The 19,103-nt window shown below is 36.8% G+C and overlaps 1 protein-coding gene across 5 annotated transcripts in view; it reads left to right on the top strand.

Annotated features, from left to right (window-relative positions):
• Positions 1 to 19,103, top strand: part of PLCB4 (phospholipase C beta 4) — a 164,911-nt gene that overhangs the window by 68,896 nt on the left and 76,912 nt on the right. The window lies entirely within an intron of this gene.

Below are 19,103 nucleotides of genomic sequence, written 5' to 3'. Positions count from 1 at the left end.
ATTGACTGATTGATTGATTATGTGCCATAATAGATAGCTTTCTGTGTGAAAACCAACAACACAATAAATATAGTAAAGGATGCTTTTTTAATTGCAAGAGTCTGTAAATTGCAATTAACAGGTAATGATTAGTAGCATGAGAGAGAAATAATGTGGCTACTAGCAACTATAACTATTGATAAAAATCTGCTTCTGAAGAATGGTCATCTAAAAGAATGATAATGACCTTCCAATCACAATGGCAATTATACTTGTTAACAATTATAAATATTGTTTCATCACCATTGGTACAATGGTCATTATATTAGCACATGTGAAATAGATTCTACCTCCATGTCTAAACAAAAACATAAATATTTAATTAATTAATAAAAACAAATACAACATTCATATGAAAGACTTATGCATCCACCAGTTCTTGTCCTAATAGGAAAGACCCCAGTTTGGGGCAAAGTAAATTGTCTCCTATGAAGGGCATAGAGAACATTAATTTCATATGTATTGTAGGAGTGGACTAAGAAAGGGAACTATAAAAAGTGTAGGGAACATTGGTTCTATCCTTTGGGATATCTAAATCCAAAATCATCAGGTTTTATTGATTTATTATTCAAGCTCTTATTTCTGCCTATCAACAACTTTTCACTTGATCCACCAAGGGTGAAAGATCATTAGTAAGCCATCGATATCTTCCTTCCCTTCCATTTCCTCTTCCCCTTCCTCTGCCTGCCTGTCTTCCTTTTTAACTTGAGAACTTCAAGGTAACCCGAGAATGGTTTCTCAGATTGTTAATTTTACCATTAAGTAATGCAAATAACATACTTGGGGATCTGCCTTTGGTAAACTAATATTAGTATCTCAGTAATAATGCTTGATTCTGGGTTTGTTAAACTGTGTTTTATTTTATAGGCTGTTTGGAATGTAAACATTTAAACATTTCTGATGAAGTGGATGTATAACTTCTCTATGATGATTGCTTTCTATAGTGAAATAGGACTTGCCTCTATGACCAAAGAAAAATAAATTTACGTACTTTTCCTTTATATAGTTTAAACTGTTTAAACATATTTGTAGCATTACAGATCATTGTAACTTGAAGACAAAAGTAACTGACAAGAAAGAGTAGGACGGTCCGGCATACTTAATGCATTTTTCTTTTCTGAGAACAAACTCTTTCTTAAAGGAGGAATGATTTTGATTTGGTTCCAAGATTACACCCAAGCCTTATGTTGTGTGAAGTGAGGCATGGGGCTTTATACACAGTGCTTTATGACTTAATGTTTTACATCCCAGTCATTTTTGCTTGTTTGACAAATTGTAACTAAAGCAAAATGTGCCATAGCACCATATATGAGCATAATATGGGCATAAAACAATAAATGGGAATGTTTGCTAATCCTTAGCACTCATGTCTGGTCTCAAAATCTAGTTAGCCCTTACCAGTGAACACTGAGCTACTTTTCTAGGCAAATACCATACAATGATTTTTCTCTGGGATCATCCAGAGATGTTAAGAGTACAATTGAGAATGGTAAAAAATTTCCATAGAAGAACTAGCTGCAGGAAGGCTGCCATAAAAGCCAAAGTAGAAGTGTAAAAAGGACATTCTTTCACCTTCATATAAATTGGCGGAGGGGGTTTAGAATTGCTTAAGTCCCATCTTTCTATCTATGAAGTCACCCTTGATATTTTGGAAGTAATGCATTGTAGTGTCAGTTATCCCCATCAGGACAATAAGAATAGTCAACAGTTTCAAGGAGTGCTAGTAGGATAAGATCACAGATTAAAAGCCCCTGTATTCTAATTAAGTTTACATGAATCTGTACCTTCAGAATATTTAAACAAGTTTCTTACTTACTCTAAATTGATTAAAAAGACTTCCTATAATGTATCACTAAAAGAAGCATGCTGGGAAAATCAATTGTGTGTTTTATGTATTACACTTTGTATACTTAATTGTCTTTCTATACAGGTAGTCCTCAACTTAATGACTGTTCGAAGTTACAACAGCATTGAAAAAAAATGGCTTATGACTATTTTTCATACTTAGGACCATTGCAGCATCCCCATGGTCATGTGATTTACATTCAGATGCTTGACAGCTGGTTCATATTTATGACCGTTGCAATGTCTTGGGGTGATATGATCCTCTTTTGCGACCTATTTACAAGCAAGGTCAACGAGGCAGCCAGATTCACCTAACCACGATGTTACTAATTTAACAACTGCAGTGATTCACTTAACAAATGTGGCAAGAAGAGTCACAAAAATGGGGCAAAACTCACTTAACAAATTGTCCACGTAGCAACATAAATTTTGGGCTCAACTGTGGTCGTAAGTCAAGGACTACCTGTATTTAATGTTTGTTTACAGTTTTGTAGAAACTCTTTTCCTGATCTTTTAGGAAATAAGTGTGAACTTTAAGTTTGAGAGATATTCTATATTCCATTAACTTTTTCAAAATAAGCATTCTAATTATAGTTTCCTCAATTTATTTCTTCCTGATGGCTATTGCACAAGTTAGTTTTAGTATCTCCCTAAAACCATTTCTGTTGGATGATGGAATGAGTCATTAAATTTTCTGAATGACCAGGAGATAAAACCAGTAATGAGGAAACTTAGTTTTGGATAACAGCTCCCCTTCCTCTGGACATCCATATAAGTGGAAAAGGAAATGCATATCTATTTAATTAGCAAATTCATTCGTTCTGAGAAAAATGTCTCAATATTATATACCAAGAAAGGGAAGTATTGCATTTATCTCCAGAAAATCCTTCACATTTTTTGGGTCTATTTGCTGTAAATTAGGCCAGGAGAGGTATGAATAAAATAAAATGCATAAAATACTGGCTTTTTAAACCAACAGCTAAGCTGAGTGGTCCGTATTTTTCTTAAAAGTGATGCCAGCAAGCTGCAATGCCAACACCAATCTTCAATATCACGTTTATTCTTAATAATGTCTCCTCTCCTATTCAGAGGCGTTCTTGCAAAATAAATGAGAAACAGAAATTAAGTGCTTTTTTGGAACTGTGTCCAGATGCCAAGAAAACAGCTAAAAGTAGGTTGCAGTAGTAGATATTCTGGGAGACTAGAAATAATGACGAGGAACATCTTCACCCATTGTTAAATGAGTGTTTGAGAACAGGCATGTCTAACATGCCAGAAATTTTGTGCAAGTACCCTTAACCAGTTCTCAAAAATTCAAATGAGCTTGTTGGCCAAAACATTTGGAGTTTTGGATTAAGCTGTGCTATATTTTTTGGATGGGTTAGCACCTCAAGTTAAGTAACAAAAAAAAACCCAGCCAATTAAGTTGCGACCTCAGATTATGCAACTCAATGAAATGGGAAGTGATCCTTTTGTTCTGTTTTATACTCTTTCCAACTTGGGTAGCAGTTTGAGAAAGCCATGATTAGAGGAATATAATATAGTGAATATGATCATATTACAGATTTATATAACAACATGATGCTTTTATCCCTTTCCCGTTGACCTATAGTGTGGCTATCACCTTTTACTTTGTTACTTGAAACTCATTTTATTACCTGACCATGCTCAAATATTTTATTGTCAAATATAAATGTATATGCATAAATTCAGTCTTTCTTATTTCAGTGCATCTAATACAGAAAGATTCAGGTGACTATGATCATTATCTTTATAGCAGACAGTTTTCTTTTACAGTTCATTTAGGAGAAGCATCCTGTGTCTTGTTTCAGAAACCTGCATCTTTTTTAGATCCTTTTTGACTCAGTTTTCCCTTGCTAATAAAAAACATACAGTTCTTGAGAAAAAAAATCAGATTTAGAATTGTCAGCTACTATTAGATAGTAATAGTATACTAAGCTTAAACTATAAGATTCAGATGGCATGATAAATCATCTAAAGCTCACTGTTTCTTATTCTCTTAAATTGAAAACATGGTTTATCATTACTAAATGTTGCCATTATACATTATCTCACCTGGACTACTGCAACGCTCTCTACATGGGGCTGCCTTTGAAGAGCACCCGGAGGCTTCAGCTGGTCCAGAATGTGGCCGTGTGGGTTATCTTGGGGGTACCTAGTGCTCCCATGTTACACCCCTTTTAGGTGGCCTGCACTGGTTGCCGGTTATTTTCTGGGTGCGATTCAAGGTACTAATTATGACCTTTAAAGCACTCCATGGCTTAGGCCCAGGGTACCTGCGAGACCACCTACTGCCACCAGTAGCCTCCCATTGTCCAGTGTGATCCCACAAAGTTGGCCTCCTCAGGGTGCCGTCGGCCAGACAGTGTCGGCTAGCGACCCCTGGGGAAGGGCCTTCTCTGTGGAAGCGCCTTCCCTCTGGAATGAGCTGCCCCCGGAGCTTCGCATAATCCCCAACCTCCGGTCCTTCCAACAAGCCCTAAAAAGTTGTCTTTTCCAGCAAGCCAGCCTGGCCTGAACAGAATAAAATAAATGATTAATTAATTGTTAATTTTAATCTAATTTTTAAATTTTTATTGTTAATATTAATTGGGTTTGCCATTGGATACTTTATTTAATTTCCTTTTTAACTTTTGTAATATGTAGTTTTTTATGTTGTACGCCGCCCTGAGTCCTTTGGGAGAAGGGTGGCATATAAATCCAATAAACAAACGTAAACAAACAAACAAACCTGAATTCCTAAACCCCATACTAAAGGGTCGACTACAGAATAGATACAAAAACACGGTATCCTTGGTCAGCAAATCCATGATTTCAGGACATAAAGGAGAACTTAGCTATTTTGACCTTTAAAACTATAGTCAAATTTTTTAACGGTTTGTTCCACAAAAATGGAAAAGGGTATTTATATGATAACATCGTGGCTTCAATTCTGTTCATATTTATCTTGGAGAAAATCCAAAGAGAACTCACTGGAATTTATGTGTAAAACATTGCATTAAAATGTAAGATGCCATTTCAGGAGAAATATTTTACTCTGAAGTGTTTTGAGAGCTTTGTTGTGGTGACTGAAATGGCACCTCTACAGATCTGACTTTTGGACAGCTCTACTGTATGTATTTATGACTGAATGCTGCATAGGGCTGTAGTCCATTTAGGATGATTGCTTTTTGAGAGCAAAGATTCATGAACGTCTTGTTTTTCCAAGATAACCTTTATGCAATCTGACAATACCAAAGACAATGTAGTAAGGCCACACCTAAGAAAACGTTACATTGCTACCCATTTCTGTGGCACTAACATATCAGTAAAAACAGTGCTTTGATTTTGAGCCAACCCTAACTCAAACGTCTCTCTGTGATTTTAGATTTAGAGAGGAACAGTAGTATAGTAGATTATATATCATTAACTACTTATATGTACAGTATATTTATCTTTCATGGTTGGTAGTTCTTTGCTTCTCTTAGCAATTTTACATTACAAGATACCCTGTATTTTCCAGTATTATCTTGAAAAATGTTTTGATTGACATTTATTTCCTGTGTTTTTATCACATTCTCAGTTACAGCGTCATTAAAATCAGGAGAATTGGATGCTTATTATTTTTGAGGCACTAACACTCTTTTTTTCCCCAATTGGAGAGAGGGCTCCTGTTCTGGGTTCTGGCAGGAAAATTATAGATTGATGGTCCTATAGCTTCCTGTGAACACAAGCAAAAGGAAAAATGTTGGGCGGGGGTGGGTGGGGAGTATTTAGATGACATTTTAGGAATGGATGAAAGAATTATTATTTTTTTAGTTTCAGGTTACTGATCAGTGAATGTCATTTGGCAAACCTCAAACAAAATTTGCACTCAACTTCAATTTCATTGTTTTCTAATGAATTGCTCAAAGATACGTTACATCTCTTTTTCTGACTGCAGCAGAGAATGGATGAGGATTACAGGAGTAGGAGAGACAATTTAAGTCATCACATAGAAACACAGGAATCTTAATTAAACCCTCTCCTTGGTCTGATCCATGCAGAGAAACAAACATTTGTCTGTGCTATTGGTTCTGCTGTTAGATGATATTATTAGGATTTTTTTTTATAATACTTCTGTTCCAATCTGTCTTCCTGTAATTTGAAGCCATTATTTCATGTCTGGTACTCTGAGACAAAACGTCTTGCTTTTCTGTGTGACATCCTTACAGATATTTGAAGAGTACTCCCTCTTCTCTTCTCAAGGCTAAATATTATTTCTTACATTTCTCTTGGTAGAACCTAGCATCAATTCCACTGATCATCCCTCACTGCACCTTTATGAACTTGTTCCACTTTCTCTGAAAGTAGAGCTGGAATATAGCTGGACAAGTGTATAATCTTATTTCATGTTTCACTATGGCAAATGATACCAATTGTATCTGGATGACTTACAGTAGTAACACTGAATACATAACTGAGAAATTCAGTGGAAGTAAAACATATTTTATATAACTAATCACACTCGAAGTATGATTGAGAGCAATCTATGATTCAAAATGAAAAACAGGCTTCATATCTGAAAACAAACAGATATGGAACAAGAGTGGAAAGGGGTAAAAGTGTGGTTAATAAACATGTTTTTGTTTATTCTGGCTCTCAGAATAAATGGTACAAATGTGCCACTAATACTTCTCAGGATGCATGCCATAGTCATGTTAGTTAAAATTCTGAACCCTTTTTTAATTTGTCTAAGCTATGGTAGTTGTGTTTAGATTCTCAGCTGACACAACCATTGCATTCATCCTGAGAAATATTAGTGGCTAATTTGTAACATTTATTCTGAGAGCCATGCTGATGGGATTTGAACAAGGACCATATTCCTAATTACAATGTTGTGCTCTCCCATTTTTCCCCAATCCACCCACATCCACGTTCTTGACCAGGTATTATGTACTGCAATGATCATTAAATTAATTCCATAACTTAATGTTCATTGATTGTCATCCTGTTATTGCCACATCTAGGCATTATTGAGGGCGCAGAATTTCTTGCCTAGAAATGCCTGATATCCTTCCTTCTTTTGATATCTATGTGCCACATCTGTGACTTGGTAATGGAATAGTCAGTATATAGGATAATATTTGAATAACAAAGCTGTTGGCTCAGACATATGATACACTTAGCACTATCTTGCAGTATAATTTTTGAGTATCCTTCCTATAAACAAAAAGTCAGATTTTTCTTCCTGCAACAATATTCCTCCAAATTGCTATTAGTGTATCTAATATAAGAGTGCCTGGTTTATTAATACCCTTTAGTGTGGGTAGCTATAGTAAATTTAAAAAGATAAATGAATGGGTTTTAATTTTTTATTACTATTCATTTTATGTGCATAGCACTATCTTAAAAGAGCCCAAATGTGTAACACAAAGGAGCTTAAGAATTGCATTCCAGTATAACAGTTAAACCTCCAGTATCAAATAACATTAAAAAGTACTTCTCAATCAACAACAGATATCAACTAAAGGAGTATTATGGTCCTAAGGAATTCCATGATTGGAACATTTTTTGCTGCATCACATTATTCTAAGTCAGCACAGTATGAGTTACTCCAACAGATAGGAACTTCAGCAGGTCTTCTCCAGCACCATAGCTTGATACTGTTTTTCCTCATCCTTGGATTCTATATCATATTTTAGAGCTTTCTACAGTAGAAGCAGAATCTTGATTTAAGCCCAGCAGTTGGTAGGCAGACTAGTAGTTTCAGGATCAAAGTCTCTTGATTCCATCATCCTGACTTGATAATCCATCAGCTGCTGTTTCTGGTTATCTTCAGGCTAACTTACTTAGCATTGCAGTCAACCGGTTATGAAACATGGCTATTCCTGTTTAGGAAATGCAATAGCTAGTCAGGTAGATGAAACTGGATTTAGTCACTCTATACTACTCAAGCCTATTTAGATATAATTAATGCCAATTAGTTTTAGTATATCAAGGAAGACTGCCTAAACCTGGGAGCATAACCTTATCCAGAAGAAGCTGATGATTCATTAATTTGAATCTATTTAATGATTCAGATTATTGGCCCTCATCCAGCACATTTTTGTGATTGGCCCTCCAATTGTAGACATTACTTTTGAATTTGTTTTTATATCATACATCATATTTATCCACATTTTATAAACCGTACATTCTTATGTAATTGCATGACAAAATGGAAAGGGAATTCAGCTGGCAGAGAGCAATAATAACTCTAATTTGGGCGATAGGATGCATGTTAATTAGACTTACTGTCTGCCAATAAATATTGTCTGCTGCAATATTTTAAAACATTATCAGTCTACTTCAGACTAAATGCAATACATTTAGATATCTCTTTGGGTAATTCTATATTAAATAATTGTCTCCCAAAGTTGGCATTAATGGTTGCATAATTAGATTACTTTGGCTAAGTATAATGTTTTTCTTTTGAATGGGAAATATCTAAAAATAAAAATGTAGAAATCTAAATACTGTGCAGAATCAAAATGTGAGTTTATTTATAGCATTTAGCCAATTGTGATGCATTCAGTAAAATATAGTTAAATAATCTATGAATTAACAGAATATGTAAATTCTGTTAGTTGTGCTTGATATATGTGTTTTTAAAAGCCTTTTACTTATAAGTTACTATGACAATAGATAGTTAAAAACACTATACACAAATATCTTCAGAAAGTGGCAATAACCAGACCTATGCCCTAGGATGAGACAGAGCTAGAGTTAACTCCTATCTTATCTAGTACTATTTCAATTCTTTCTTTGTTTTTGGTATTTTTAAATTTGTTCTTCCAACAAGGCTCATTCAGATTTTTCCCAGGGAAAATTTCTGCATGCCCATTTTCACTTCTCTAGCATCTATAGTCCTCTAGTGTGCCTTCATCTTGAACCCATTTGATGGTGAGATCTGAAGACATACTAAAAGCAGTGTTTGGCTGATTTGATATGCTTTATATAATCACAAGTCCTGATTACACAGGATTTATAGAATGGTAAAATTACCGAATAGTTGGTCAATCATGGCTACTACCTATCTACACAACATCATTGGAAAGAAATGGTTTGGTGTTTGGGATTAGTCCCTGAAGTAGGACATTTCTACCATTTTATAACTCTTTGCTACAGGCTAAGTCACCTTGGAGAACTTTGTGAGATTAGAAATTAATCCTGAACTCCTTCAAACCTCTGTAGCAAACTCCCTTGAGAGTGAACAAATACTATTTTGACTTCAGGTAATCTTTGATTAGAGAATTGTGAGGCCTTCAAGATTGATGTGTGCTCTTTGAGGTAGACAAGGCCAGGGATGAGATTGCCACAAGGACTACTGGAACTCTACTTTATTTTGTAGACTATTCTAACAGAATCTTGAAAACCTGCCAGTCTTTTTCTTCAGAATCAAGGCAGGGCAATTTTCAATCTTTTCCTCATACTGATTTCTTTCCCAGGACTGAGATATTATTTACTGTTTGTTTTATCTGTAAATGGCTTTTAACATTCCTTCACTATCTATGCCCCTCTCTACGGCCTCTGTCCTTTCAACGCCCATATTCCTATCTATTTTCAGCGGTAAGACCCAAGGGAGAAGTGTTTAAAGATTCCCCTCTCTCTTTTTTTGTGAGGGCTATTATTTATCTGTAGCTTTTACTACTAGAGATTCCCTCTGAGTACATCATGTGTTTAGCCACATGAAGATAGAATATAGGAAATTTATTACTGCCCGTTTCATTGTTGGAATAAAATCCTGTTGGAGGATTGCATATGAAGTTTTATAGGGTTTGTCATAAGTAGTGTCCATAGTTTGAGCATGTCTTTGTACTCTTGACTAATCTGCCAATAAAACTGCACCAATAGAATAAACACCCCAGCATAATACTTTATCATAGTTATTGAGCAAATGCTCCTATAGATCTGATCCGGGTTCCTTCTCATGTATGGTCTTCCGAGCCAGGCATTGTGTATTGTATATTTGCCTGTTCCTTTGTTTCTCTAAAAGTAGACTTTGTGTTTATTTTAAAATCCAAGTCAAGGAATCCGATGTTTCCTTGACAAGGGATTCAGTGTGTACTCTCCAATTACATTCCAGCCCTTTTGGCCTTGCTAATCCTAAACAGAATCTTTTCATAGAGAAACTACTCATTTATGTTAGGTCATGGTGTGCTTTATTTGGATTTTCTCCAAGCCAGTTAATGTTTATGGATAGAGGAACAGGGTAGAGCAAACTATAACAAAAATTCTGCTAGGGTTCTTATAATTTTAATAATAAAGTGCTATGAACAGTGATCATGAAAGGTAATAAAGATTTTGATACTTACAAAGAGAAAAGTAGTTAGCTCTAATAACATTAACTTTAATTATATTTTATATCAACAAAGGAATATGTGGTAACAATCGAATTCAATTTACTATATTCCTTCTCTATCTTTGGCAATGGCTTTTTAAAGGAATTATTTTAAGTGCATTCTTAAAAGAATAACATTAAAATAATTTAATATTGAATGCATTATTCTGATATGCATATAATGGATTTCACATATATTATAATTGTACTTATAACCATTGTGAGAAAGCCGGGAAGTCTATTTTTTTTTCTTTTTGTTTGCATTTTTACTTTCTCATTCTTTTTTACCACCATTATATTAATTTGTATCATCTTTACCTTTGTTTCAAAACTTTTTATTAAAATATATACAAAGAAGAATAAGTATTTGATGATACATCAGATTAAGTTTAAGTGATATAACTTCGTGGTATAACACAGTTTAATTTACAGTAATTTCCCCCCATTAAAGTTGTGGGAAATACATACACATTACGTTTGAGTTTGTTCTTTAGCATAATTAGGAACTATTTGGAAAAAGAAACTTGTTATGGTAGCTAAAAATTATGGCAGACTACAAGAAGTGACATCCTCTGGGAAGTCGGGAGGGGGGAAGGGAGGTGGGGTCATAGGGGGGAGAGGGGGAGGGGGGAAATATAGTATGTGCCAGATTTTAAAGTAACATGATTGCACTTGTATACTGTTGCTTTTTTTAATTTTAGTATAAAAATAAGAAGCTGAATATATCGATAGATAGTAGAAATACACCGAAGCGAGGAGCAGAGGGAAAGAAGAGGGAGGGGTAGAGAGGGTGGGAGAGAGGATCGGAAGGAGGGTGAGATGGAAGGGAGGGGGAGAAAGGAGTGACAGAGGGGGAGGGGAAGTAGGAGAGGGGAATGTTGGAGGGGAGAAAGGAAAGTTGGAGGGGGGAGTAAGAAAGAGTGTATGGAGGGTTGAAGTGGTATATTGGTTTTGTATTTCGGGGAGTACAAGGATGGCTGTGTTTATTGCCTAATGTTATATGGCCCCAATCATGCACAGTATATATGTGACTGTAAGAAATGAAAATGAAAAAATGAAAATAAAACATTTGCATTAAAAAGAAAAAAAAATTGAAAAAAAAGAAGTGACATCCTCATGTTTATTTACATTTAAGATTTCCTTTCCTGTTTCCTGTGTGCATGTCCAATTTCTCTGTAGTCTACATGATTGTATTTATTATTTCAATTTATATAGCTTCTCATCTCAAACACATGTCAGAGTGCCTCACAAACAATTAACATCGTGTATCCCTTGTTATCCTTTTTGCAGATACAACCTAACTCTCCCACAGCTTCCCCCTCCCCCCTTGTATAGTTAGCTATGCTATGGTTGCGCAGCAACCAAGGATGCTGTTGCACACAATTCATATTCTTCACACACACCCCAGGGCACTATGTGATCTCAGCACATTAATAAAGATGTCAGAAGTGTATTTTGATATTGGATAAATGCAATATCAAATTGTTCAGTTGCTTCCCTCCAAAAGAAAGAAAGGGAAATTAGAATTTAATTGCTTTGAAATTTATTTCTTAGCTTCACCCAAAGTGTACTTACTAGGTTATTTGAAATATTGTCTGTTTATTTATTTTCTACGCCAGACTTCCTTGCAAGGTGTACAATATAAATACCAGCCTTTATATCCTCACAACAATCCCATTAAAATGCCTCTAATAGATGCCTTCTGACCCATTATATTTCTTGACTGAGAACATTCTTAATACCACATTTCTCACATTGATCCTGTAGTCCAGAATTACACATATATCCCTGTATTTTATTGCTAAATGCACGTGAAACAGATTTTGCAGTTAAAATCAGCTGCAACACAAATAGAAACTGTTGCAAATCTTTCTTTTGTTTGCTTAAATGTGGGTGTCTTTGCTGTAGGAACTGCCCACATACCTATGAACAGGCTAGAGCTCTTCAACTTCCAGAGCACAAGTAGACAACCTACAAATAGATAATGTGAAACTACAGGATTCAGTATCTCTCAACATTAGCCAAGCTAGCTTGAACCACCTGGCATTTTATTTTATTATATTATTTTATTAATTGATTATATGATTATTCTCTTTTATTAGTTGTATTGTGGCTGAGTAAATACAAACATACTTTTCAAATAGATATTTGACGTTACAACTGTCAAAACATCTTTGGGAGATATTTATGCGAGCGAGATTCGAACAGCTTGACACAATGGTCAGATATGGGAGATTCCATTCTATAACCTACAATGGACATCTGCATTTGTGGAGCGGCAGAGGTAGAAGACCTGGCTTATATCCTATTTGATTGTTGCCTGTATAAGAGGGTGAGAGACAGGTACTTTGGTCTATATACCAAACAAATGACCCATTGGGATCCCCATATCAAACCAACTTACCTTATGCACGCCCAGAATCTGAAAATAACATTTAGCACAACACAGTACTTAAGCAAAATGGTTCAGTTGAGATCGGCATATGTGAGACTGATTGGGGTAGATTGCAGGGGTGATACCGAAATATAATTTTATTATATTTTATTTATCTATGTATTAAATAATTGTATTTTATTCCAATTTCATTTTAAACTGTATTTTATTCTAATTTCATTTTAAATTGTATTTTATTCAATTCCATTTTAAATTGTTTTTATCAGATTTTAGTAATAATTTTTGTCTGGAACTCTGCAGTGACTAGAACTCCTTTCATCCTTGTTCATGGTTATGTTATTGCCTATCAGCTCTTCGCCTTTCATGCTTTTAATATAATGCATGATCATTGTATGGTTTGTTCCACCCTTCCAATTTGACATTCCCTCAGTGGGCTCAACTGCAGTTCCTAGAGTTGCCAAACTATTTGTTAGTTGGGGAGTCTGGAGAGTTGCATCTCCTGATGCATCTGGGAGGCCTTGAAAAGTGTTCTGACTGAAAATTTATATGGCTATCTTGCTTGCTAGGTATAGGCCAAAGAAGCATTAACCAAAGTCATACTCTCTTCCCAAAATATATATCAAGCACATGTGAACTTTCCTTTAAAGATTTATGTATTTTGATTGATCTTTTTAGAAAGTGTTGAAGTTTTAAACTAGATTATCTGCTAAAGACTTTTGTCACCTTCCCCTGCTTTCTTGTTATAGTATTAAAGTAGAATAAAATATGGATTAAAAATATAAGAATGAAGACGTGGCATAAAAGGGACAGTTAGAAGCCTGCTTAAAGAAAATGTCATCAGTCTGTAACCTCAAGATGTTCTAGCCAACATCCCTATGTCAAAAGTCCAAACACAAGGTTCAGATAAAGTTCGTTAATGACACATAGTCCATACCTGTAACAAAAGGAGAAGTAAGGCCCTCATGCTTACTATTTTACTTCTATGTATTGTTGTGTCTATTGTCTGTATACCCCCCCCCCTTATTTTATGTAAGCCGCCCTGAGTCCCCTTAGGGAAAAGGGCGGCCTATAAGCATTAATAAATACAAATACAAATACAAAATCTACTTATAAGGCTTTTTCCCCAAAATAACCCATAAGAAATGAGTTAAGTATTTCCGTGTTGCAATGCTTTTGAGAATGTATAAGAATGCGTGCTTTGATGATGAAGGTTGTTCAGAATTTGCAATGTTAGCCATTTTTGCTAACTTTCTGAACCTGGCTGCCAAATAAACTTTTCCTGTATCCTGAGAAGTCTAAAGCCTGTCATTTTCTGCAACAGTATCAATTAATTTTTATTTATGTCAAACTAAGATCTCAAGGTTTTTTTCCCCCTCACTAAATTTCTGGAAATTAGAGAAACCCTTGCTGGCAGTACACTTAGCATTTCTTTTCTCAGTACTTAAAGGTAATTGAATTTTCATTTGTTCTGAATTCTATTACTGCCCTGTAATCAGCCCTTTACAATTTATTTTTGTCCTTGATTTGGCCAAAGTTCCTCTTAAATTAATTTCAGTGTAAATTGAAGTGTTTCTGGTAAATTCAGCCTGATGTACAAATAAATGCTTTATATACAGTATACTACTTACAAAATATAGAATCAAAAGTTCTTATAATTATTTCATACCCCAGACTACCCCAGGAATATTAGTCAAAAGTTTCCCATTAGCATTTGTTTATTATCAGTTGTAGACAAAGTTAATAATGATTTGTTTCATAAAGTTTCTGTCTCTGTGGATAATAATGAAGTGGAAATAACTACTTAATGAGATCTACCTCTGAGCAATGGGTCAGAAGATAGGACAAGTGTTTGTCAATTAGTATTAGAAAAGGAAATAAGTTAAAATACACCGAAAAGAGCCTATTTTGAATGGAGCTCAACATGTCAATGTAGTTTTCTTGGCAATAACACCAGAGTGGTCTGCCACCGTGTTCTTATGCACAGTATTTTTTGACTTCCCTATCTAACCTGCAGCTCAGGTATATCTAATGTATTGTGTCCATAGGCTAATTAGGTCCAGCCTTGCTTAACTTTTTGAAGGCACATATTACTCTTGTAGGCGTTGCTTTTTACACAGTCATCTTCTTCACTATTGCAACCTGTGGAATCACAGATATATGCTGGATCAGTGCATTCTGAAAAACAGCTTTGCTGTAAAGGTAGTCCTCGACTTACAACAGTTCATTTAGTGACTGTTTGAAGTTACGATGGCACTGAGAAAGGTGACTTATGATCATTTTTCACATTTAACATGTTTCCCCGAAAATACGTCAGGGTCTTATTTTGTTTTGCCCCATGAAATATGGCCTTGGGCTTATTATCAGGGAGGGTTTATTGTTTTGGGGTTGCTGGGCAGCTGCTCCCTTGTGAGCGGACTCCCAAAGAGCCAGGCAAAGCCTCAGGGGTGAAGCAGCCATGAGGTAACCACGCTCACGAGGAGCCGCCTGGCAAATCTCTCCAGCCGGGCAGAGCGCCATTCACTGACCTAGGGGGTATCACTAAGGCGCCAAGCCACGTGGCGCTCTGCCCTCCCTCCAGCTCCCGCGGCTTGGCACATTTGGGATACCCCCTAGATCAGTGCATGGAGCTCTGCCCAGCTGGAGAGGGGGTTGCGCGAGCGCCTGTTCCGCCCCCAGCCTCACCAAGCCCTTGTGCAGCTCTCTCAGGGCACCGCTGCCACGCTCTGAGCATAACTTCCGAACTCCAAAACTCGGCTGCCGAGTCTTCCAGCATTGGTCGCTCTAGGAGTGCTCTCTATGGTGGGCCAGCTGCTGGACAGAGAGTCTTCTGGACAGAGAATCTTCCAGACAGAGAGTCTTCCAGCAGCCGGCCCACCATAGAGAGCACTCCTAGAGCGGCCGATGCTGGAAAACTTAGCAGCCGAGTTTTGGAGTTTGGAAGTTATGCTCGGAGTATGGTGGCAGCGGCAGCTGGCGGCGGTGCCCTGTGAGAGCTACGCAAGGGCTTGGTCAGTGAATGGCGCTCTGCCCGGCTGGAGAGGGATTTGCCACGCGGCTACTCATGAGCATGATCACCTCAGGGCTGCTTCACCCCTGAGGCTGTGGCCGGCTCTTTGGGAGCCCAGTCACAAGGGAACAGCTGCCCAGCAACCCCCCCTCCAGCAGGCAGAATGCCACTCCCAAACCTAGCGGTATCCCGAAGGGGGCAAGCAATGTTAGCGCCTTTCCCCCCCCCCCTGCCTCCCGCATCTTGGCGTCTTCGGGATACTGCTAGGTCAGTGAGCGGTGCTCTTCCTGGCCGGAGAGGGGTGTTGTCCAAGAGGTTTATTTTGGGGGGTGGGCTTATATTTTTGCGTGGCAAGGCATTAGTTTCGGGACAGGTCGTATTTTTGGGAAAACACAGTATGACCGTTGCAGCATCCCCATGGTCACCTGAGTTACAGTTGGATGCTTGACAACTGACTCATATATATGACAGTTGCAGTGTCCCGGAGTCATGTGATCCCCAAAGTCAATGGGGAAACCAGATTCACTTAACAACTGTGTTACTAGTTTAAGAACTGCAGTGATTCACTTAACAAATGTGGCGAGAAAAGTCATGAAATGGGGCAAAATTCACTTAAAACATAAATGTTGGGCTCAATTGTGGTCATAAGTTGAGGACAACCTGTATTCAGTTGAGAAGATATGATGCTGAATTGCAGAAATTGATTTCTGATTTTCTTCTCCAATTTGTAGTATATATAATCCCTCTGCATTTTTCTTGCAGAACAGTCAATTATTAAGATAAAATATACTTATAATATTTTCTTTTTAAACAACTATTTAGGATTGTAACTAAGTTCAATATAGGATATAATAAGTACATGGAATAATTAAACATACAGAATATTCAGGTGTTCTTCCTAAAATCACTTTTTGGCATCTTTACTGAAGTATTTCATTTGGATTGGTTTCAATTTTCTTTGTCACAGATGACCAGTTTTTCTTACTTTTTGGATCAGAGAGTTTGATGCAGTTGCTTTATGATCTCATTAGCTGTTGCAGAAATTGTTGCATGAAAGTTATCAATTAAATTGTTAAATTAAAACAATTGTGTATTGTTCAACTAGGTTTGCTAAGATTATATGACATTGATCACCAAAATTCATTATATTTGGCATCCAAATTAACACTGAAATTATACGCCCCTCAGACAGGGTTCGCAATTTGGGAGTCCTCCTGGATCCGCAGCTGACTTTAGACCACCATTTGTCAGCTGTGACCAGGGGGGCATTTGTCCAGGTACGCCTGGTGCACCAATTGTGTCCCTACCTGAACCGGGAGGCTCTTACAACAGTCACTCACGCCCTTGTGACCTCAAGACTGGACTACTGCAATGCGCTCTACATGGGGCAGCCCTTGAAGAATGTTCGGAGACTTCAGCTTGGCCAGAATGCAGCCACGCGAGCGATTGTGGGTGCGCCTCGGTACACCCACGTTACATCTATCCTCTGTGAGCTGCACTGGCTGCCTATTGGTCTCCGGATATGCTTCAAGGTGCTAGTCGTCACTTATAAAGCCCTACATGGTATTGGACCTGGGTACTTGAGAGACCGCCTTCTGCCAATTACCTCCCATAGACCCATCAGATCCCACAGATTAGGCCTCCTCCGAATTCCATCTGCAGGCCAATGCCGGTTGTCGACCACCCGGAGGAGGGCCTTCTCTGTGGCTGCTCCGGCCCTCTGGAACGATCTCCCCATGGAGATTCGGACCCTCACCACCCTTCAGGCTTTCCGAAAAGCCGTTAAGATCTGGCTGTTCCAGCAGGCCTGGGGCTCCTGAGTTCCACCCCTACTCGAATTGTTGTGTGTGTTGTGACTTTTTAAATTGTTTTGTATTGTTGTTTGTTTTTGTCTTTTTACTTTTTGTATTGTGACCCTTCCCTTCTGGTTTGTCAGCCACCCTGAGTCCCTCCTGGAATAGGGCAGCATACAAGTCGAATAAACCAACCAAACCAAACCAACCAACCACTAATTACTTCAGTTTTTGATTGCTGACAAGAAGAGGCTTCAAACTCCTGATATTATTTTACAAATTCCCATAAAGTTTCCTCATGTTGATTCCATAGAGAAGAGATTCTGCAAGTATTTCATATCAGTACTTTTATGTATTGTCCTTCTGCATCAAAGAATCTACTAATAGTGACAGAGGTTTTATTGTGCTGTAGTTTTCCCATAATATTAAGAGAAAATGATGCCTACTTTTTAAAGGTACATTTAAAATTATGGTCAAGATGACATGCTTTATGCATTGTAAAGTCGTACAAAGGTACCTTTTATTGTTATTCAAAATGTGATAGCTGTTCATGTTGCAGTGAAGCTGTCAACACAATTAATATGTTTCTGATGTCTTTTGTAGCGTTAATAGTTGAAGTTATTTAATTATGAACCATTGGTTTCTATTTTGCATACACGCTTTTCATTTTTGTTTAAAATGGTCAAGAATTGCAGTAAAAATAACCACTAACTGAAAGTTTTATTAGGATGTTGATTTGATTTTCATCATTTCATCATGTGCCAGCAGTAAATGCTATTCTCTCATGAGTGTCTTTGCTCCACAAATGTGACACATAAATTTCCTTTATGCTGTTAACTGTTAGGGGAGCAGGGGGGGAAATTACTCTTGAGTACATACTATATTGTAGGGCAGGGATATAAAATCCTTGCTTTCAGATGGTACTTCCTGGAGGTCTTCTTTTAAAACAATGCACAATATTTCGATGTATTTTATATTAAACCATCTAAGATTTTGCTTATTCCTGTTGTTATAAGAATATACAGTAAGAGAAAAATAAGCCATGTATGTGTCTTATTTTTTTTAGAGAAAGAAAGCAAATAAGCCCTGTCTTTTTAACTGAAGCAAGTAAATGGCAAAGCATAGATTTCATTATTAAATTTTGGTTTCATTTATTACTTATGTTTTTTTTACAATGCACATGTAAAGGTTATTGTAACAAATGATTTTGGGAGCTTAAAATAAAATAATGGAGTTTAGAACGTATAAAGCATAAGTAAAATTATCTTCAAGAATTTTGAGGAGTTGGTGGTTGCAGGAAGAGATAGCAAGTTTTCAAAGGAGTATTTTGCCTTTCTCATAATTGCACATCTTTGTTGCTGTATCTTGCTTTCAAAAGCAATTTGACATTAAAAGGTAAAAAAAAAGAACAGTGCGCTGAGATAACATTAATTTCCTTTCCCTACCTTTACAAGTCTGAAATAGTGTTCATTATTTGGCAAAGTTCTGTTTGTATATTAGTGCTTCAGCTCCAAGGAGTTCAGAATTTCTTTGCTTTTGCTTTTAATCTAAAACATAATTTTCTGAAGGTCATGAGTGTTATTTTAAGGTAACGTGTTATGTCTGTATTAATTTTCAGCAGACAAAAAAAACCAGAAGTATTGAAATAAGTTCTTTTGATAT

This window comes from Thamnophis sirtalis, unplaced genomic scaffold (assembly GCF_051295495.1).
Source record: "Thamnophis sirtalis isolate CommonGarterSnake01/CBP01778 unplaced genomic scaffold, rThaSir2_p1.2 scaffold_5, whole genome shotgun sequence".
Taxonomy (NCBI): domain Eukaryota; kingdom Metazoa; phylum Chordata; class Lepidosauria; order Squamata; family Natricidae; genus Thamnophis; species Thamnophis sirtalis.
This window is presented reverse-complemented; position numbering and strand designations above follow the sequence as displayed.